The sequence below is a fragment of the Mesoplodon bidens genome (assembly GCF_964165515.1).
Source record: "Mesoplodon bidens genome assembly, chromosome: 12".
Taxonomy (NCBI): Eukaryota; Metazoa; Chordata; class Mammalia; order Artiodactyla; family Ziphiidae; genus Mesoplodon; species Mesoplodon bidens.
In genome coordinates, this window is record NC_138168.1 from 23580931 (window position 1) to 23604595 (window position 23665).

General features: G+C 38.1%; 1 long non-coding RNA gene across 3 annotated transcripts in view; it reads left to right on the plus strand.

Moving 5' to 3' along the window:
- The window catches only part of LOC308625838, a 114827-nt gene that overhangs the window by 35739 nt on the left and 55423 nt on the right, over positions 1 to 23665 (plus strand). For 2 of the 3 annotated variants that reach the window (XR_014017155.1, XR_014017157.1), the window contains 3 exons: positions 7588 to 7696; positions 8672 to 8793; positions 9942 to 9979. This is a non-coding gene — a long non-coding RNA (uncharacterized lncRNA). The remainder of the gene's footprint in view (positions 1 to 7587; positions 7697 to 8671; positions 8794 to 9941; positions 9980 to 23665) is intronic. The other variant, XR_014017156.1, reaches the window with a different exon arrangement.

Genomic DNA, 23665 nt, shown 5'->3' on the forward strand with positions numbered 1-23665 from the left:
CCTTTGATACTTGATTCACATCTTTTTAGCCATTTTTCTCTCTTTTTTTAAAAAAAATTGATTAACTTATCCAGTGGAGAAAGATTTAAGTTACATCATTTTGGTGATTACACAGCAGACAGGCCCTGTTTGTGGGGCAAGGGTTTGTCTCACCCCCCTCACTCCCTTCATGGGGTGTATATTCATATTTTCACTGTCCCTTTGCTACCTGGAGGATTATTGGTTGGTGGGGGAAGTAGATTATGGTGAATAATGAACCATCAGCAGGCTTCTCCAGATGGTGTTTTACAGTCCATAGACTCTAATAAAATGCCTGCCAGATAATCCCATTCTCTGTTGCCCACTCTGTTGCCCACAACGTCTTCCTTCCTCATGCTCTCTTTTCTGAAGCTACTCCCTAGAAAACACCCCTGGCAAACAGACTTATATTGCTTGAAAGAATCCCACAATTCTCTCCCAATTCCCAGCAAACATATGTTTACAATAATTAAACCTGTAGAATTTAAGGATTGTTGGGCAGAGAGGAAACATGGGAATGGAGAGATCTTCTGCCTTTCCAATCCCTCTCTGCTCAAGCCTCTTCTTCACCCTTCCCCAAATAGGAAGAGTTGTTAAGCTGACTGTTTAGAGTCCAGGAATATTGACTGGTGGTCTGATGATCAGGGTTACTGTATTCATGCTCGTGCACCCATGGGCTTTCTTCTGTGCCCCTCCATGGTGCCACTGGTGCAGTGAGAAAGCCTGAAGCTGTCTTGTTGCTCCCCTCAAAGTATGCCTGCACTTGTTGGTCATCGCTCTGATTTCTGTCCCATATGACTGGCCAGAGGTGGTAAGAGCCTAATATGGGTTAGGAGTAGGGCTAAGAAGTGGCTCCACTTTGTAGTTTAGACTATGCTGCATACACAGCCCAACCGAGTTTTCACCTTCATTTTGCACTGGAGGTAATTGGGCAGGGCTAAACCAATAAAATCCAAGAAACAACCCCAGCACTTTGCACTTTGCTTCCTTTTACGTGTGTGCGCGCATGCGGCACAGCAGGAACCTCTGAGGAGAGGTGATTGTTAGAACAGAATATGTATTTTTTTGATCGTTTAGCCAAATATGTCAACATCCCAGCAACAGTTCTAACAAGTATGTTACAAGCAATGTCTACAATAAGAGAACTGGGTTTATTTGCTGGCTTAACTTATTCAGGCCATTCATTAGTTCAAATAATTAGGAATTGTCCCCATTGTGGGAGCCCATAGTATGTCCTAGACAGGTCAGTTCAGAGGTGAAACTATGTTAGATTGTTACAAGAAGTATGAAGCATGTACTTCGACAGCAGTTTTGCACTTATTCATGGCGTTGATGTACAACGAAAGAGGATATCATTTCATAGTGGCTCTGACTAATGTGTTATTAGCTGGTCATTAGACCCTAGAGCTTGGATTTCTGTATAATACTTCAGTTTTACAGGACAAAACACTCTAGGAATAGTGGTGTTATTGGAATATTTTTTATTAAACTATTCAGTGACTAGCTTTGAGGTTGTGACAATATTTTAGATCCTAAGTCATTAACTGTATATATATTGGACTCTAGTTCTTTGCCTTATCATAGAGAAAGGTATTATAATTATGAAGGATTTAGTCTATGAAAGGTCTATTGCAGGATCATTAGTTAAAAAAGGATTTGGGGGGGCTTCCCTGGTGGCGCAGTGGTTAAGAGTCCACCTGCCGATGCAGGGAACATGGGTTCGTGCCCTGGTCTGGGAAGATCCCACATGCCGCGGAGCGGCTGGGTCCGTGAGCCATGGCCGCTGAGCCCGTGCGTCCGGAGCCTGTGGTTCGCAACAGGAGAGGCCACAACAGTGAGAGACCCGTGTACCAGGGGAAAAAAAAAAAAGAATTTGGAGATGTGGCTTATTTCAAGTTAAACCAAAATATATATTAAAACAATTCAGATGCCATTAAAACCAGCAGGACTCTTAACCCTTTTAATGGATTGGCTAAAAAAAAAGCAGAATTTTAAAATCCAGATGTATACAATTTTGACACGATAAAATAATTGTTTGATCTATTTCTTAAGAATAAGAGCTTAATATTTTTAAGGAATAATAATTTTACTTATACCCAATTTTAGTCATTTGGTTACCCATTTAGCATTTTTATAGTTCCAAAAGAACCCAGGCTGATATAAATAAAGATTATTAGAAATATATAAAAATAAAAGTATTAAAAATATTTTGTCACAGGTAGGGTACAATTATTACCTGTATATTAGTATAATCATGGATGATGGATATGATATAGGTAAAATTTTTCAATAAATTGAGAAGAAAGAAACATGTTTTTGTGGTGTGTTCATTCCAGAACTTGAATGGATTCTAATGGGACAAACTCCTCCTTGTTTTTTCCCACAAGAACATGAATAATTTTTTGTTCCAGTACCATTCATTGGAGATCCTGAGTAATGGCTTATCTCTAAGGCTATCTTTGCTGAAACTGATGTAAAGCTCGTATGTAACTTTTATTTCCAAATGTACATGTATGTCCCACGATGTGTGAAAGGTAGCCTTTCTTAACTATAATCTACCTCTTTATGGCACTGTCAATAAACTTTCAGGAAATGGCAGAGTAGCTCCATTTTGAGGCTGAGGAAGCAACATCTATAACCAGAGTTCAAGAGAGCTCACTGGAGGTAAACTAAAGCCCACAAAAATTAAATGCTTATCCATGGTGACCCAGAAAATCATTAGGCTCAAATCCTCTGGCTCCTGAGACAAGCCCTCTTTTTGTTCTCACTTATGGTGTTATATGCTTCCCTGATACATGCCTTCTGAGTGTACTTCTCAGTGTGTGCTTTGGCATGACTAAATTAATTGAGGCTGTTACCTGGACCTTGAAAGGCACGTTCCACTTTGTGGCCCTCCACAGATTCAGATGTAAAATCTGAACTGGGTCCTTATACCACATACTGACTTCAATCCTTTTGGGCAACTTCAACTTAATATCGCTGGAAATTCCTTGCACGGATCACGAGTAACGTGTGACCCCCAAGCTCCTCTAAGTTCATTATGATCTTTCATTTCTTCTAGAGCATGTGAACTGGATTTTTTTTCCATTTATGCTGCCTTATCTTTTAATCATTTAAAGAAATATTTAATTGTATGAAAATGAAGGTTGCTACTGAAGGAGAAAGAGTATTCAAGGGGTGTTTGCACTGCTTTTTCTTGGCTAACTTGCTCAAGGTGAGTTCACTGCAACGTTACCAACTCACTGCTAATGAGATGGTCTGAAATCTGCCAGCCTACCCCATTCTTGCTTCAGGTCCTGTGCTACTGAAGTTTTTGCTCATGGCATTGGCATTGTTCTTCCTTGTATCCATGACTGGGTCTGCTAAGACCTTTCATACAATAGCCTCAGAACTCTGGTTGCAATTAGGGTTTTGATTAGCTGTCAGTGATGTCATAGCCATGGTTATTTTAAATCCACTGTGCTAAGTGTTTCCCTTTTCTTAAAGTACTATAGAAATTCCATTTCTTGACAGCAGTAAGACACTTCAGGCAGTGTGTTTCAGGGCCAATATTGCACTTCTCATGGAGTTAAGACACTTGGCCTTCAGCCTCATGACTTATAACACAATCTGAGTTATACTATAATCACCCAGATATATACATGGCCTGTTGTGTTTTATTGCTTAAATGGAACCTGTCCCAGCGCCTCATCAACTGTCAAGGTGGGAATACAGCCCCAGATGACTGTTCAGATTCCCACCGGGGGTTGCATTTGGTCAGATCTCCTTCAGCCTTTCAGGGGTTGCACTGAAACTGGAGGCCTTTGGTGCATTTACCACAAAACAGAAATCAAACCCTCCAGCGTCTCAGGTCTCACTGCCAGACTGCCCAACTTAGGTTGCCAAATATCTCCCCCTCAACACATTTACTGAACTTTAAAACAGCAGAACAGCATTGAATGAAGTCCAATAATTTTTATAGGATATATTTTAGTCACTAGGCTTTGAAGACTATTCCAACATTAATTATAAAGTTTCTGTGTCTGGATAACCTATTGTTAACAGTTATTTTGCAAGCGCTAATGGCAAGATGGAAGATTTCCAATAACTTTATTGAGGAAGTGGCAATTAAAATGTTGAGCACTACAGGGTACATACAAAATAAAAATAATCTTGCAAACACGGCACTGTACTTCATGACAAAAATGGAGGTATACTCTATATTTTCAAATAGATATGATGATTTTGCACTTCCACCTCTTTTGGTTGGAGGAGGATCAAGAAGTTTCTTTTTTGTTGGTTTGTTCACCTTTAAAGGCAGCGTGAGATGCCAGTGCTCGGGGCTAGGCTGACATTATTTACCACAACGTCATGAAATGATTTTAAGACAAGTTGTCACCATACTTCTTTCAACAACAAATATCACTAAAATGAGATCACTGGCTTCATGTGACAATTTATAACTCTGGAAATGCATGAGCTGTCTTTTCTAAAGACCCTCAAAGACCTCATCCAGCATGGTTTTCCCTCCAGAGCTCTCTAGTATGACCACCCATCTTCCAAACTCACCCTACCACAGTCAGCCAGCAGCTTGGGGTTGTTCGCCGGTCAGAATGCTGAGAGCAGCATGGTGGACAGCAGGAGGCAGCAGGCAGGATGGAGGACACTCCAGTTCATACGGTGTCAGGGCAAGACATAGAGGGTTGAAGGGACTTGCCCAAGGTCACAAGGCTGGGAACCCGTAGATGGTGCATGTGGGCTCTGGGTCCAGATGTGTGTCATCTTCACCATATTGCTTCCAACCATTTTAAATTCAGAGTGCAAATTATTAATTACACAGTCAAGACCCCTGGAATCAAAACAAACTGATTTTCTGTCAACTTGGTGCAATTACATTTCGAAAAGGATTTTAGACCAAGAATTCATTTGCTTTCCAACTTGACTTGGCTCACCACTTTCTTTTTTTAGCATATCCTGATTGCTGTGTAACTTAGGCCTAGGTTTCCCTTATTAATTTGGTGAAATAATTTTTTACCTGAAGTGTAATCTATATTTTCTACTTGGGTTTAAAGTGGAATGTTTGTTAGTATGGGCTAATGATATCAAACCGTGCTATAATATCACTGTGTGAAGTTTCCTGCTTAAATATTTTCCTTAAGGTTATGTTTTTCTGGGATCAATATATGCTTCCCCAGGTCTTCTTTTGTGGATTATATCTTAAAAACACCTTATCTCTGAAAGATCATAAAAGAGCAGTGGGATCAGGAATTAGCTATTCTTTTCTCAGGCAAGAACAATAGTGAACATAAGAAGCTGAAGTTACCAGGAGTTTTCCACCCACTTTGCTAAATCAGAGGTATTTTAAAAGACATTTTTAAGGATCTATACTCAGAAAGGCAATAATTCTCATTAATGGGGTCTCTTCTTTTTTAACCCCTGTATTTGTGGAATTAATTCTTATATTTTCACATTACTTTATTTACTCATTCTTATGAATCCTAAATATTAAACCAGATTATTAGATTACTCTTTAGCTTTCTTAACTATTTTGTTTAACAGCACATCAAGGGCATATTAATTTCAGTTAAATAATTCATTTCTAGAATTTCATGATCTAGCCTGAAAGCAAATACTTCTTTAGCCTGCCATCCCAGGAGAGGATTTTTCATTTGTTGACTTATTGTTCCTTATGAGAGGATTTATTATTTATTGTTTAGTGAATATCATTGGTTCATATTGGGTAAATATATTACCTCTCCACCTTTGCTTCATAGGGGGCAAAACATGTCCATTTTCTCTTTTATGTTCAATGTGTTATGATGTCTTTATCTAGTGGATGTTCAAAAAAATGCTCATAAACATGTGGAAACTGAATATATGTATTTAATCCATAGCATATTTCTTTTCTCTAAGAAACATATTCTTAATTCGTGAGCCACAGAAGCTATGTGTTTAGAAATTACTGATTATATATAAGTGACATTGGAAAATTTTTCTGATTTTCCAAGTGATTTTTAAGACTGATAAACTAACACAACAGAGCACAGAAGAGGGAAAAGCTTCTGGATAAAAGCCAGCATCAGGGGTTGGGATGGTAAACTGTCAGTGAATTTCAGCATAACATTGTCACTCTTCTATTTTGCTAGTATACCTCAAAGAATATTTACAAAATTGATTTTGAAATGCAGGGTTTTAAAGCTAGAAATAAAAATTATATGAACAGAATTTGGTTGCAAAGATGATCTGGGAAATTAGTTTTCCTGTTGGTGGTTGGGCCCCCTGGGAGCCAACTAGTGAATTCTTAATCTAAGTTATATGTCAGGTCCTGAAACAGTTAACCTCCAAAAAGTGTACAATTTATCCCCAGGATGGATATAAGTACTCTGCGATTAGATGGGAGTTATTACAAAGAACTTGTAGTAACTGTTACCTATATAGGAGTCCCTGGAAAGAGCAGTAATTACCTGTTACTGACACTGTAAGTTTTTATGACTAATACTTCAGAAATTTTTCTTCTTGATTTCATTCCATATCCTCATGACTCTGTAGCTGTTCTACCAGATATTAAGAACCAAGGTTTGGCCTAGACCCAGGGTAGCCAATGAAAGGCAGAATCTTCTAGCATTTGATGGTTTGGGCTTTGACAACTGACGGATCTGAGTTTAATTGCTATGCCTGCCTTCATATCTTTGTGAATTTGGAAAATCCAGTTGTGTATGACTTTCTTTTACTATATTGCTTTCAGACAGAATGGTAAGACAATTACAGGGACTGAAAAGGCAAACTACATTTTCAGGATATATTAAAAATATGAGATATCTTTCCCCCCTTTTTTGTGAAAACCACTCTTTATCCCAATTACCCATTTGTTTCATGATCTTGCCCAATTATCTATGAAGAAAATTTTTGAAGGTGCTCCTATTGAAAATATGCCAGCTATGGAAAAGACTTCTAGATGATCAATGAAAGCTTTTCTCTCTCTTCCAGGCCATACAGCCAGATAACATTTTATAAGACTGTATTATACTTAGATGTAGCCAGGTGACTGATGGAATGAGTTAGAAGTGATGTGTAGCACTTCTGAGCCTGGTGTATAAAAACCTCCCCTGATAGATTCTCTAGGCTGTTTTCCTTCACGTGAGTTGATGCCGAGGAATGTGGCAACAGCTTTGTGTTAAAGCTGATGGAGCCACAAATGGGAGGAGGCCAGTACCCTGAATCAGTGGCCGGAGGGGAGCCCCATCAAATCAGGAACACTCATCTGGCCATCCATGAGTGAGAAATATGTGTTTGAACCGTTATAAGCTTTGGATTTGTTTTTACAGCAGCAAGCATTACCTTAACTAATAATCTGTGTAATTAGAATCTTGTATAGAATTTATTTTCTTTCACAATCTATTACTTATGAATATTAGAAGTGCTGTTGTCAGCTTTTAATGATGCCATTGCACATGAGTGAAAGAGTTCACACTGAATAAATGTTTATCTGTTTGACCATATTGTCACTACCCTTATTTTTACTGTTTTCTGCCATCCCTGAATTTACTAATACACAAACAGGCTAGTCCAATTTCATTTTGTCTTTCACAGAGGCTACATATCCCCTCTATCCGCCCCCTGCCTCTGGAATTCTGCCTAAAATGAAACAGCAACAGAAGAGAGGTCAAGAACTTGGAAGGATTCATATGGGAGAAACCAGGTACAGCTTGATTTAATATCAATATTTCATATGTTCAGAGCGTGGAGTTTTCAGGCTACAAGATAACAGCCCATCATTTTTATGCCTTTCCATCTGTGAAAAGCTGTTCCTCAAAGCACAGTGTATGAACAACCTAGCAGCTTTTCATTTTAGGCACCATATTTTTTTGAGGAAAAAAAAAAGAGATCTTTTGATGCATAACTAAACTCAGAGGATAATTGAAATCTATGGAGTTTTAGGGCCAGACTCATAAAGAATGCAGATTTCCTCCTGAAATATATTGCTGGGGAAAGGTACAGAGCACAAATCTTTAACATAATGAAAACTTCACCTCCTGCTTATATAAAACAAAGGTTACACCGTCTGCTATCTGCCAGTGAAGAAACAAGTACTTTATACACGCTTAAGAGATAGTATCAATAGAATAGGAGGAGCTACAGGGATAGAGTAAAATTTTTAAAGAGGGTTTGGCAAGGGAACGGATGAAAAAGCAAAACGTAGAGTATTTTTAGGGCAGTGAAAATATTCTGTATGATACTATAATGATGGATACACATCATTATACCTTTGTCCAAGACCATAGAACACATAGCACCAAGAGTGAATCCTAACGTAAACTGCGGACTTTGGTGACTATGATGTGTCTATGTAAATTCATCAGTTGTAACAAATTTACCATCCTGGTGGTGAATTGGGTAATAGGGGAGGCTGTGCACATGTAGGGGCAGGGGGGTGGATGGGAAATCTCTGTACCTTCCTCTTAATTTTCCTGTAAATGTAAAACTGCTCTTTTAAAAGTCCTGAAAAGTTTTATAGGAAGTCAAATATATAATGCATTTAAATTTATGGGGTGAGGTTTTGTTTAAAAGGTATGAATAATAATAATAGTAATAATAATGATACAGCTAAATCCCATGAAAAGCATTTTATAGCAAAGCATAAAATAGAAGTAGATTCATATTTTCTTATCTTTAGCAGAACTCCTGACATAATGACAGACAGTAGAAGAATCCGGGACTTCTCTTCCTTCCTGTCTTCCTATCGCTCCTGTGATAGGAGTGAAACCACCAATGCGAACCTTGGACCAGGCTTTTCAGGTACCATCCCAGGTCAGGAACTTGGTAGGCAGGTACCTCGCTTTCCATTAAGGCAGGCAACCGTACCCACAACCTTCGAAACCCTGGGGGACACTGTGGCAACAAAAAGACCAGTTAGTCTGAGGACGGTTCTTATAGTTCCAAGCTCAAAGATGGAGATGGTTGCCCCTTTTAGTGTACTTTCGCAATAACATTTTTCCGTGGGAAAGGTCTCTGTGAAGTCAAGTGTGAATAATTCATCTATTTCATGATTCACATAGGAGTGACTTTTCCGAAAAGTCGCACTTTTGTTGAGTTGCACCTAAATCGTAACAACATAAAACTTCTAACAAGAGAACATGTTTACGAGAATCATCTTTCTTTCATCACGTCTCTTCTGTCACATCTCTCACTGAATGAATTGTAAGCTACTTCAGTAGGTTATTCAAGTGAATCATAGAATATCATTTTCTAAATACTTCTTACATGTAAGGAGCTAGATCTCTGAGATATTTTTTAAGTCACCATTCACTCACTCGACTTTAATCAAAGACTTACTGTGTTCTAGACTACAGCTGCAGTAAAGCCTCAAGGAATAAATAAGCAAAAAAAAAAAAAACCACAAACAAATACATAAACCAAAGCAGCTAACAGTTATTAGATGTCATGAAATGGTGTAAAGTCTTGATTACCCATCATTTCATTTAATCCTCACAGTCACCCTATAAAGCAGGTATTAATAGGATCCTTGTTTGCTACATGAGCAAACTGAGGTTCAGAGTGGTCAAGTCACCCACCCAAGCTGGTAAAGGGCAGAGCCCTGCTTGGTTCTACTCTAGAATGTGTGCTCTTAACCTCCACACAATGTCTTCCATTGTCTTTACTCTAGGATACTACTAAAAACTCTATTGGAGGGTACAAATGTGCTAGCAAGTAATTTTGGTTTTAGTTTGTTTGTTTTGTTATTAACATTTTTATTCAATTTATTTAAACTAAAACATAACCAGGTCACCTATTTCTCCCACCCCCTACCTTTCGCTTCTTGCGAACACCAACCTGTTCTCCATATCTATGAGCTTTTTGTTTTGTTTGGTTTTTAGATTCCACATATAAGAGAGATCATATAATCATATGGTATTCATTTTTCTCTGTCTACTTTTTTCATTTAGCATGATGTCCTCAAGGTCCAGCCCCATTGTCATGAATGGTGAGATTTCATTCTTTTTTATGGTTGAATAACAGTCCACTGTATAGTTAAACTAAAATTCCTTTTATTTGTGCATCATTTTTATTGAAGTATAGTTGATATACAATATTATATATTACAGGTGTACAATATAGTAATTCACAATTTTTAAATATTATACCCCATTTATAATTATTATTGTAAAATATTGGCAATATTCCCAGTGTTGTACTATATAACCTCATAGCTTATGTAGCTTCTTCTATACATAATAGTTTGTACCTCTTAATTCCCTACCCCTGTATTGCCTCTCCCCCCTTCCCACTGCCCACAGGTAACCACTAGTCTTTTCTCTATATCTGTGTCTGTTTCTTGTTATATTCACTAGTTTGTTTTATTTTTTAGATTCCACATATAACTGGTATACAGTATTTGTCTTTCTCTGTCTGACTTCACTTAGTGTTATGCCCTCCAAGTCTATCAATGTTATTGCAAATGGAAAAATTTCATTCATTTTCTTTCATGGCTGAGTAGTAGTCCATTTTATATAGATATATGTATTCAATTGTGTATATATACATACAACATCTTCCTTATCCATTCATCTGTTGATAGACATTTAGGTTGCTTCCATTTCTTGGCAATTGTAAATAATGCTGCTATGAACACTGGGGTGCATGTATCTTTTCGAATTAATGTTTTCATTTTTTTTCTGGATATATACCTAAAATGTCTTTATCCATTCATCCATTGATGGACACTTAGGTTGTTTCCATACCTTGGCTACTGTAAATAATTCTGCAATGAACATGGGCATGAGCATATCTTTTTGAATTAGTGTTTTTGTTTTCTTCAGATAAATACCCAGAAGTGGAATTGCTAGATCATATGGTAGTTCTAATTTTAACTTTTTGAGCAACCTCCATACTGTTTTCCACTGTGGTTGTACCAATTTATATTTTTGGTGGAGTCTTTAGGGTTTTCTGCATATAATATCATGTCATCTGCAAATAGTGACAATTTTTACTTCTTCCCTTCTAATTTGGATGTTATTTATTTATTTTTCTTGCCTAATTGCTCTGGCTAGGACTTCCAATACTATGTTGAATAAAAGTGGTGAGAGTGGACATCTTTGTCTTGTTCCTGATCTTAGAGGAGAAGCTTTCAGCTTTTCACTTTGAGTATTATGTTAGCTATGGGCTTATCATATATGGCCTTTATTATGTTGAAGTATGTTCCCTCGATTTCATAAGTGAATGTTGAATTTGGTCAAGTACTTTTTCTGCATCTATTGAGATGATCATACGATTTTTATCATTCATTTTGTTAATGTGGTGTATCACATTGACTGATTTGTGGATGTTGAACCATCCCTGCATCCCTGGAATAAATCCCACTTGACCATGGTATATGATACTTTTAATGTATTGTTGAATTCAGTTTGCTAATGTTTTGTTGCATCTTTTTGCATCTATGTTCAAATTATTCTGTGTTCATCTAGATTGTTCAAATCAAGCAAGTAATTTGAATGCATCAAGAATGTACAATGTGGGACTTCCCTGGAAGTCCAGTGGTTAAGACTCTGCACTTCTACTGCAGGGGGCACGGGTTCAGTCCCTGGTCGAGGAACTAAGATCCCATATGCCACATGGTGTGGCCAAAAACCCTCCAAAAACCTAAAAAACAGCAAACAAACAACAACAACAAAAAAGAATGTACAATGTAATACTGGAGCACAGCAGAGGGAGAGAATAACTTGTGCTGCAGAAGTGAGAAAAAAAGATATTATCATATTGGGGTTGCTGGATAAAGAATGAAGGACAGACATTGCAAGCAGAGGGGAGTTGTTTTCAGACCACAACAGGCATGGTATTGTGCACTAGTGATGGGATTCAGTGTAGAGGTTATAATGAAAAGTAGGCAGAGGCCAGATTGTTAAGAAGTCTAAATGTGCAATATGTTGAAGAGTTCCTTAAACAGAGATATTAAATGGATTTTTTCTCCCAAACAAAGCTGTTTGTAATGCAGTGAATGGACAGAAACAGTGATGGTTGGGCAGAATGATGACCTTTGTACCATTATTTATTTATTTATTTTGTTTCCGAGGATATTGTTTCAGAAGAAAGAATGAGATTTATGTCTTGTGGAAGGAGTTGTATATAAATAAAAGATAATGACATCTTCTATGTATTAAGAGCCTACTATGAGCTAGTTGCTGTTTGAAACTTTGCATATGTTATTTTACTTAATCCTCAAAAATAGTTTTGCAGTTTTTGTTTTGTTTTGTTTTGTTTTTTGCGGTACGCGGGCCTCTCACCGTTGTGGCCTCTCCCATTGCGGAGCACAGGCTCCGGACGCACAGGCTCAGTGGCCATGGCTCACGGACCCAGCCGCTCCGCGGCATGTGGCATCTTCCCGGACCGGGGCACGAACCCGTGTCCCCTGCATCGGCAGGCGAACTCTCAACCACTGCGCCACTAGGGAAGCCCAGTTTTGCAGTTCTGCTGCATTTGTATTCTGTTGATAGATGTCTATGGAAAAAAATCCCCATTTTATTGATGAGGACTTGGAGGCTCTGAGAGTTTAAAACACTTGTCCAAGGTAATTCAATTCTAAGTAGCCAAAGAATGAGTTCTAATTACTCTAATTCTGAACAAGGAAAGTAGATGATATTTGCAACCTTTCAAATGGCTTTATTGAGACGTATAAATTCTGGCATGTCTGGTTTTTAGAAAGTCTAAATACTTTTTCAGTCACACTTACTATTTGGTCACTGTTGATCAGGATGGATTTTTAATCTTCTCATTTTTAAAAATAATCTTGCAATTAGAGTATATTCATATTACCCTGCACTCTAAGGGAAAATACCAGTGACAGACACAGAACAACTCTCTTAGATTAATAGCAACCTACGTAGGAAATCTAAAGAGATTGTGTAGTACTATCACACAAACCCATTTTTGATACTGACTTCTGGAACCAGGCACTGTCTGCTTGCCATTCTCTGCAGTGGGAGTTCAGGGAGCATCCAGCCAAACTAAAATAGAGTTTGTAGAATCAGATTGATTTTTTTTGGTATTTGCCCTCAGTGTAGCATCATTTCTCATATACTTGAGGCCAACCTAAGTTTGGGAAACTTGCCAATCAATTGTTCAGACTTCTTACTTTATTTTATAACCCATAGGATACTATTGACCAACACAGGAAAACGTCTGTTATAAAGAAAGCCAAAAGCTACTAAGAACTTAATAATAGATGGTCACCTTGTCCTTTTTATAGGCACTCCAGAGTTGAATGTTAAATTCAATCAGTCCAGTTATCTTTAATTAATTACACTCTTCTGGAGGTTGATGCCTCACTTTGTCCAAAATTTTACGAGGTAAATAGGATAATTTGCCTAACAATTCCAGGATTTGGAATAGAGCTGGGGAGAGGCGTGTTAACAGATACAGCACGACTCTTTTTCACTCCTTAGCAGAAGGTTGAAGTTCAGCCAGAGGTCTTGTTTAATAGGAGTTTTTAGAGGATATTTAGTGAGGTCCCTATTGGAATGTTATCTGTATCACAAACAACCGTACATCATTTGGTAATCATGGGCAAGTTTCAACTTGGGAAAGCCTTGTGTTGATTAGCTTTATGTAAAATGGAGAGGTCCCAATTTTGAGGATGCCAACATACTTCTATCCTATCAAATCCCTCATGTCAGGCGGGATTATCTGGTGGAGGAGTGGAGGTAGGGGAAAGGGAGAGAAGCTCTGGAGCCATCCCTGGACACCAGGAGGTTTTCACACATCCTTCTTGGCTAGGATATAATATGAGGGGCTGGGCTTCATGGTCTCCAGAGTCTCTTAAAGCTTACAACACTCTGCTCCTAAGCTCTGTCACTTGCTCTCTCTGTGTGAATGCTGGCCAGCGAATGAATGGCCAGCGAGAGTTCCCAACAGGGCCATCTGCTGCTGTTGTCATGAAGGCAAGGCTGAATCCTCCAGCCCCAGCTCCTTACGTTCAGATGCAGCTGTACCACTCCTGACAGCTGATGGAAGCTCAGGAGGCAGCTCACCTGCTCTGCAGAAATGGCCCAGCCACCCAAGCTTGGCTGCAGCTCTTCATTTTTATTATTTTAGTTTATATAGCAAATCTGCACTGGCCTGCTAATTCAGGGGCTTTCAAACATTTGGAGACACAACCCACAGTAAAACAGAAGAATACATTTGATACATACCTAAATACTAACACACAACTCTTACAATATTTTCACAAAATAACATTTTGCCTTATTCCATGTCATGCCCTCTGATATTTTCATTTTTGATATCGTAACCCGTGACAGATTATGACCTACAGTTTGACAAGCATTGTTCACACTGTTTTAACTGGATTAGGCATTAGTTTTTATTTCATTTTCTCTTCTCAAAGAGAATGTAAACCCCCCAAGAGCAAGGACACTGCACAAGCGCGTCCTTGTATTAAATATGGCAAATAAATACAAATTCATGATAGAAACTAGAGGCATTTCCTTACTGTCTGTGTTACTGCAGCACTACAAAAAGCTAACCTGCACCATTTTGAGGATCCTTACGTGTCATCCATATCCTGGAATCATACCTGAAATTCACAGACTTAGAGCACTTTCACCCAGAAGTCAGGTTTTATTTCCAGGAAATAGGCAGTAACGAAGTTTCTCACCATTCCTAGCATTCGCTCTCATTCCTGCTCAGTCATATTTATTGAACTTTAGCTTACAGCAATTTCCCCAGGGTTAGGCATTTATTAGCATATAAATTTTCTATTTAAAAAAATTTGTATACATACTTTGTTGACTGAATTGTATATATCTTTTTTTCATGCTTTTCAGAACTAAATATATTTTTAAAGGAAACCTAAAACATTCACTTATTTTTAATGATGATTATGATTGTTGGTGTGTACTTTTATGGTACAGTTACATAAATTCAGTAGTTTCAAAGCAACCTCCCAATATTTTTTCATAAATCTTAACTATGAGTTTCTCAAGAGTTTTATAGACAGGTAACAAAGAGCTCAGCGTGTTTAAATTCCTTGCACAATGTCAAACTAGGCATAGGAGAAAAATACCCAGGATTTCAGACTTCTAATAAAATTCTTTAAATAAATAAGCCTATTTTATATTAAGGTGCTTGATAAAGACTTGAATTAAATATATTATAATTTAAGCTTTACAGTGTTCTGAGAATGTGACTGGCTATACTATGGTATTAAGGAGAGAAAATACACAGCACCCCTTCATAGGCTGTTCCACAGCCACAGACTGTATTTTTGTTTTCTTAATTCACCATTCACCCATCATTCATTGATTCTTTCATTAGGTTGTCCACAAACTTATGTCAAATGTTGGTTGGCACTTGGCAAAAAAAAATTGGTTAAAGGCAACTAAAGATATACAAGACATGGTCTTGGTCCTTAAGGAACTTATAAGTCTACAAAGTCATAAATCACTATGATAACAACTGCCAGTTGGTAGTACAGCCATTACCTGTGCCATGTGTGTCAGGAATTCAAATAACCAACTTAATAAAGTCAAATGGTTGTGGAAAAGACTAGGAAGATTCTGAAACCACTTTGAAAAAAACAAAGGACCTTTGAAGGGAAAAGTCCAACAAGCTTCCAAACAGAACCATTAGTCTATAGGAATTTAATTTCTCTACTATAGATGATGACTACACAAGATGTATACTGAACATTACTAGGAAGAATGTGGGAAGCGTATGATAAGAATGGAGGGCTAGGGTGAATATTATACTAGAAGCCTTCATATAAGAATGGAAATCCTTTGTCTTGAAGTAGTTGTTAAATATCCATGAATTTTTGTTTTAATAAAAGGTAGGAAATGCAGACAATAGTCTTGTCACAATTAATCTTACTGTAAGTCTGCATGAGAGGAATGTATGTTACATCTTTATTGACAGATGGCTTTGACCAATGAGAATGCATAGATACCGAAAGGAATTTGGAGAGAAGGACATTGGGAAACACAAGAGAAAACTGGATCCCAGTTCAGTTCACAGATTCTAATGACATCAACTGTGGAGAAGCAAATGCTGAGAAACAAGAGCTTCTGGAGGAGTACCCTCAGTAGGTTCAACCATTAAAACAAACTTCATTCTACTAATTGCTCTTAAGGCGTAGAAAACAAGAAGACAGACAGAGGCCTTCTGGGATCTCATGCAAAGTTGCCATCTCATCTCTCTCGCGCTATCTCAGCATGACAGTGAGAAGAGAGAAACAGAAAACAGTCACGCAGATACTGCTAGAAGGATGCTGACCCATCTAGAAGATTAATTCACTGGGAGCTCAAATACCTCACCCAAGGTAGTACGCTAAATCAAGTCCCACATGGGGAAATGGAACCTGGCTATCCGATGCACTTATAATGTACAATTCTGTCTTTTTTTGTTGGAAGAAACTCATGAAATCCAATTGCAAGTCTTGGAAATAATGATTTATTTTAGCTTAAAGCTTAATATCAGTACCATAGAGAGTTATTAAAGAGCGACCACCTTCCAAAGAAATAAATAGATAACTCAAAAACTAAATTCAAATGCCTAAACAATATTAAAAAAATCAAATTTTGTCATAATAAAAAATAACAAGCTATTCTTTAGTTTAATAGTATTATTATCATTATTATTATTATTATTATTATTATTATTAACAGCCAGTTTGAATGGAGATTCCAGGACATGGGTGTTCAAACTTGCTGATTTCTGGATAAGTTGATGACCTGTATCTAAATAAAAATGTTTATTCCCTTTCTTTTAGCAGTTCTGCTTCTAAGAATTTATTTAGTCCAAGAATATAACCATAGATGTGCTCAAACATTGATCTATAAGGGTGTAGGATGGCTTATAATGGAAATAATACAAGAAGGGAACAGAACAAATGTCACTTAATAAGGGGCTGATTTGGCCTATCCTGGTACCTTTACATGCTGAATACCAGCCCACTGCCTCCACCTTAGACCCAAGATACTCCCCACTTTATGTCACCATCATCTCTTAACTGAACTACTGCAATATATCCTAGCTGGTCTTGAGATCTTCACACTTGTCCTCCTCCAATACATTCTTCAATAGCAACAACACTGTTGTTAAACTATAAATCAGATCATGTCATTCCACTGCTGAAAACCATCCAAGGGCTTTCCACTGTGCTTGAAATAAAATCTAAACCCATACCACCACGTCAAAGTCCCTGAATGAAATGGCCCCAGCTACCCTTGTTTGTGTGTGTGTGTGTCCTTTGTTGTTTGTTTTTTGTTTTATATTATAATTTATAAGATATAAGTGTATAATGTGATGAGTTTTGACAAATGTATTTACTCATGTAACACACACCCCTATCAGGATATGAAACATTTCCATCACCCCAGAAAAATACCCTTCTCAGTTAATCCCTGCCCTACTCCCTAACTTAGGGACTATTGTTATGATTTCTATCATCAAAAATGAGTTTTGCCTGTTCCAGGATTTCATATAAATGGAAGCACATGGTATCATCTCTTCTGTGTCTGGTTCCTTTTACTCCACACAGTGATTTTTTAGGTCATCTATGTTGTTGCCCATAACAGGATCTGTTTTATTGCTGAGTAGTAAGTAGTTCATTGTATACCCCAGGTATTAATCTCCTGCCTACCTTTAACTGCATTTTATGATACTCTTCTCTGTACTCACTAAACTCCAGCCACACTGATCTTTGATTGGTTCCTTGGACAAGCCTCTTTTGAATCCTCAGGGTCTTTGCATCTGGTGTTCCCTCTGCATGGAATGCACTTCCTTCATTCTTTGCATGGCTGGTTTCTTCTCATCATTTTAGGTCTCAGCTAAAATTCCACCCCCGAGAGAAACCTTCTCTGACTAGGCTATATAAAGCACCTCCACGTAAGTTCTCTCTGTTACTCTTACTCTTTTCTTTCTGTTATAACACTGATCACAATTTGTAATTCTTTTATTTATTTTCCTGTTAACTTGTTCTATGCCTTCTTTTCCAGCATATAAGTTCTCTGAAGGCATATAAAATGCCTCTAATTCATTGATTTATCCCCAGCACCTAGTGGAGTGTTGGCATATAAAAGATGTTCAATCAATTTTGGGTAAGACTAATGTGATTCAAATAAATAATTACCTAAATGTGAATCATTATTTCAATAGCCATTAAAATACCCTTGAGGAAAAATATATAATGTCATAGAATATTTAGGTTAGAAGGCAGTTCAGTAGGTAGGTTACATAGCAGTATACACGGTATAAACTCATTTTTGTGAAAAGTAAAAATTACATATGTCTGTGCATAATTAACATATTGTTGAGTGGCATAATTTTTATCTTCTTCCTCACATTTCTTTTTTTGATGTGGACCATTTTTAAAGTCTTTAGTGAATTTGTTACAATATTGCTTCTGTTTTATGTTTTGGTTTTTTGGCCGTGAGGCATGTGGGATTCTTGCTCCCTGACCAGGTATGGAACCTGCCCCTCCTGTATTAGAAGGCGAGGTCTTAACCACTGGACCGCCAGGGAAGTCCCCCTCACACTTTTTGTATTTTCCAAATTCTGTGCAGTGAATGTTAATAATTTTAATACTTGAAATTAATAATTTATTTTTAATCAGTGCCTCCATGTGGATCCCAGTGCCATGCTGACATCCATGTCTTCGCGTGCCTAGATGGCATCGGGCAGGCATAGGCTGAGCCCAAATTAGAGGGAGTTCATTCTGTGTATTTTGTGGTGGTATCAGGTGGTCTTCTAAGAAGCAGAGAAGTCAGGAAGTGGCTCCAAGTAAAATCTCTTCTTCTATTACCAAACTTTTGTGTAAAAGGCCAGCTAGTAAATATTTTAAGCTTTGTGGGACATTTGGCCACTGATGCAACTACTCAATTCCGCCTTAGTGTGAAAGCAGCAAAATATAATCAAATGGGTGTGGCTGTGTTCCAATAAAGCTTTATTTACAAAACAGGTGGTAAGCTGGATTTGGCCCAAGGGTCTGGTTTTCTGACACCCTGATTAGTGTAACATCTCAAATTTTATTTCCTATTTTTTTTCTGACTATTTAGTAGAGTCAAACCACCTGGCTTTACTATTTGCAGGCAGTGTGCTCTGTTGAGCATGTTATTTAATGGCTGTAGGCTTCCATCTTCATGCCTGTAAAACAAGGATAATAGAAGCTTTTTGACAATTAGATAAAATTGTCCATGTAAAGGCACCCAGCCCAGGGTCTGGCATAAGTGCTCTCTCTAGTTATCCTCTGTTTGCCCCACATCCATTCTCCATCCTGCTCTGCCTGGTGCCTGCAAGACTGGACCCTGCAAGTGGCATCACCGTGTCCTTCTTGCTGGCTGGCTGCCAGTTGAGTTCACCCAGTAGCCCAATAGGAGACACTGGCCAGAGACGACAGGGTGGCAAGAAAAAGCGGGTTTGAGGTATTTCTTCCTCTCTCCCTAGCTATTTCAGCACTGCCTCTCTGTCAGCAGCTGGGTGTCTCCCCACGTGTATTCTGTCTTCAGCTGTCACCGTGACTAAAACACTGCTTTTGTGTTAGGTGCAATGAGGATAATAGTAACTAATGATTATGGTGTCATTGTTGTAGTTATCAAGTGTTTGGAAAATTTTCAGGTCTAGGTTTTGAATTTTCTGTTTTTCAGTATACTGTCCATTGTCCTGCTTCTATTTCTTTCCAATATAATTTCCATCAGCCAACGCTGTGACATGTGGTAGTTGGTTATGGTGGCTAGGAGGTCACCTTGGGAGGTCAACTAATTTATTGTCTTGCTTCAAGTGTGAAGCAGAAGGACAGACAGGAATCTACAACACTGTGCCTTTCATCCCCTTCATGTAGGGAGAATTTAAATATGGTAGTATAAGCCCGTGATAAATTTTCCAATAGTATGGAAATCACTGAGCACATAGAACAATGTATACATTCTCATGTCATTCTTCCAAGTGGTGGACAGGAATAGGGTGATGGACAAGGACAGCATAACAAAAGCAAGATAACTCAAGACAGAGCTGGAAGTCCCTGACCAGGTATTTAGAGAAGTAGTCTCAGGTCCATGGCAGACAAGTATGACAACCCTCCTATAGATTGGGCCCTGGTATAGGGGCTCTGAGCTAGGATCACCCAGTAGCCCTCTCCCTGCCACCTTCCTGAAGCTGAAACTGAGCTGACTACCATTCTGGTTCCTTGGGGCTATTCATATTTGAGCTCTCCTAATTAGCTCCAAATATTTGGATTAGGTGTATTAGCGCTGTGCTACTTCCATTTTCCAAAAGAAGCCTAAGAGAAACTATTTTCAACACTCTCCATTTTAAATAACAAAGTACAGAACTGAGCTGAATTTTACTTTCATTTCAATTACATTGTTGAATATATCTGCAGACTGACCAGAAGGTCTCAAAAAAAATTGTATTTTGTCATTTATAAAATGAAACTTTAAGTGATCATTTTTGTGTACACATACACACACGCAAATATATATAATACATATGTATTTATTTTGCCAGCTGAGTTTTCTCAGAAATGATTTTCCTTTACCCTGAAATACTTTCAATCATTTTGCATTAAAATAATCTTTCTTTTGAAATTAAAATAATGAGGATAATACCAGCATGTGCCAGGCATGGTGCTAGGTGCTTTGTCTGCATTTAGCAGGTAATTTATGTGTAATTCACAGGAGAAGCCTAGGAAGTGAGTACAGCTGTCATCACCATTGTAAAGAGACTAAAACTGAGGCACAGAGTAGTTAAGCATCTTCTTCAAGGTCTGGAACAAAGTAGGTAGTCTGACTCTACAGCCCAAACTTTGTTTTCTTTTCTTTTTTTTTTTAACGTCTTTATTGGAGTATAATTGCTTTACAATGGTGTGTTTGCTTTATAACAAAGTGAATCAGCTCTATGTATACACATGTCCCCATATCCCCTCCCTCTTGCGTCTCCCTCCCTCCCACCCTCCCTATCCCACCCCTCTAGGTGGTCACAAAGCACCGAGCTGATCTCCCTGTGCTATGTGGCTGCTTCCCACTAGCTATCTATTCTACGTTTGGTAGTGTATATATGTCCATGGCACTCTCTCACTTTGTCACAGCTTACCCTTCCCCCTCCCCATATCCTCAAGTCCATTCTCTAGTAGGTCTGTGTCTTTATTCCTGTCTTGCCCCTAGGTTCTTCATGACCTTTTTTTTTTTCTTAGATTCCATATATACGTGTTAGCATACGGTATTTGTTTTCCTTTCTGACTTACTTCACTCATTATGACAGATTCTAGGTCCATCCACCTCACTACAAATAACTCAATTTCGTTTCTTTTTATGGCTGAGTAATATTCCATTGTATATATGTGCCACATCTTCTTTATCCAGTCATCTGTCGATGGACACTTAGGTTGCTTCCATGTCCTGGCTATAGTAAATAGAGCTGCAATGAACATTGTGATACATGACTCTTTTTGAATTACAGTCTTCTCAGGGTATATGCGCAGTAGTGGGATTGCTGGGTCATATGGTACTTATATTTTTAGTTTTTTAAGGAACCTCCATACTGTTCTTCATAGTGGCTGTATCAATTTACATTCCCACCAACAGTGCAAGAGGGTTCCCTTTTCTCCACACCCTCTCCAGCATTTATTGTTTGTAGATTTTTTGGTGATGGCCATTCTGACCGGTGTGAGATGATATCCCATTGTAGTTTTGATTTGCATTTCTCTAATGATTAATGATGTTGAGCATCCTTTCATGTGTTTGTTGGCAATCTGTATATCTTCTTTGGAGAAATGTCTATTTAGGTCTTCTGCCCATTTTTTGATTAGGTTGTTTGTTTTTTTGATATTGAGCTGCCTGAGTTCCTTGTATGTTTTGGAGATTAATCCTTTGTCAGTTGCTTCATTTGCAAATATTTTCTCCCATTCTGAGGGTTGTCTTTTGGTCTTGTTTATGGTTTCCTTTGCTGTGCAAAAGCTTTTAAGTTTCATTAGGTCCCACTTGTTTATTTTTTTTTTATTTCCATTTCTCTAGGAGGTGGGTCCAAAAGGATCTTGCTGTGATTTATGTCATAGAGTGTTCTGCCTATGATTTCCTCTAAGAGTTTGATAGTGTCTAACCTTACATTTAGGTCTTTAATCCATTTTGAGTTTATTTCTGTGTATGGTGTTAGGGAGTGTTCTAATTTCATTCTTTTACATGTAGCTGTCCAGTTTTCCCAGCAGCACTTATTGAAGAGGCTGTCTTTTCTCCACTCTGCATTCTTGCCTCCTTTATCAAAGGTAAGGTGACCATATGTGCATGGGTTTATCTCTGGGCTTTCTGTCCTGTTTCACTGATCTATATTTCTGTTTTTGTGCCAGTACCATACTGTCTTGATTACTGTAGCTTTGTAGTGTAGTCTGAAGTCAGGGAGCCTGATTCCTCCAGCTCCGTTTTTCATTCTCAAGATTGCTTTGGCTATTCGGGGTCTTTTGTGTTTCCATACAAATTGTGAACTTTTTTGTTCTAGTTCTGTGAAAAATGCCAGTGGTAGTTTGATAGGGATTGCATTGAATCTGTAGATTGCTTTGTGAAATATAGTCAATTTCACAATGTTGATTCTTCCAATCCAAGAACATGGTATATTTCTCCATCTGTTTGTATCGTCTTTGATTTCTTTCATCAGTGTCTTATACTTTTCTACATACAGGTCTTTTGACTCCTTAGGTAGGTTTATTCCTAGATATTTTATTCTTTTTGTTGCAATGGTAAATGGGAGTGTTTTCTTACGTTTGCTTTCAGATTTTTCATCATTAGTGTATAGAAATGCAAGAGATTTCTGTGCATTAATTTTGTATCCTGCTACTTTACCAAATTCCCTTGCTGCTTTTAATATGTTTTCTTTGTATTTAATTTTTGATAGTTTGCTTAATATGTGTCTTGGCATATTTCTCCTTGGATTTATCCTGTATGGGACTTTTTCTTTTTCTCTTCTTCTTCTGGGACCCCTATAAGTCGAATGTTGGTGCATTTAATGTTGTCCCAGAGGTCTCTGAGACTGTCTTCAATTCTTTTCATTCTTTTTTCTTTATTATGCTGTGTGGTAGTTATTTCCACTATTTTATCTTCCAGGTCACTTATCCATTCTTCTTCCTCAGTTATTCTGCTCTTGATCCCTTCTAGGGAATTTTGGATTTCATTTATTGTGTTGTTCATCGTTGTTTGTTTCACCTTTAGTTCTTCTAGGTCCTTGTTAAATGTTTCTTGCATTTTGTCTATTCTATTTCCAAGATTTTGGATCATCTTTACTATCATTATTCTGAATTCTTTTTCAGGTAGACTGCCTATTTCCTCTTCATTTGTTAGGTCTGGTGGGTTTTTGCCCTGCTCCTTCATCTGCTGTGTGTTTCTCTGTCTTCTCATTTTGCTTATCTTACTGTGTTTGGGGTCTCCTTTTTGCAGGCTGCACATTCATAGTTTCTTTTGTTTTTAGTGTCTGTCCCCAGTGGCTAAGGTTGGTTCAGTGCATTGTGTAGGCTTCCTGGTGGAGTGGACTAGTGCCTGTATTCTAGTGGATGAGGCTGGATGTTGTCTTTCTGATAGGCTGGTCCACGTCTGGTGGTGTGTTTTGGGGTGTCTGTGGCCTTATTATGATTTTAGGCAGCCTCTGTGCTAATGGATGGGGTTGTGTTCCTATCTTGCTAGTTGTTTGGCATAGGGTG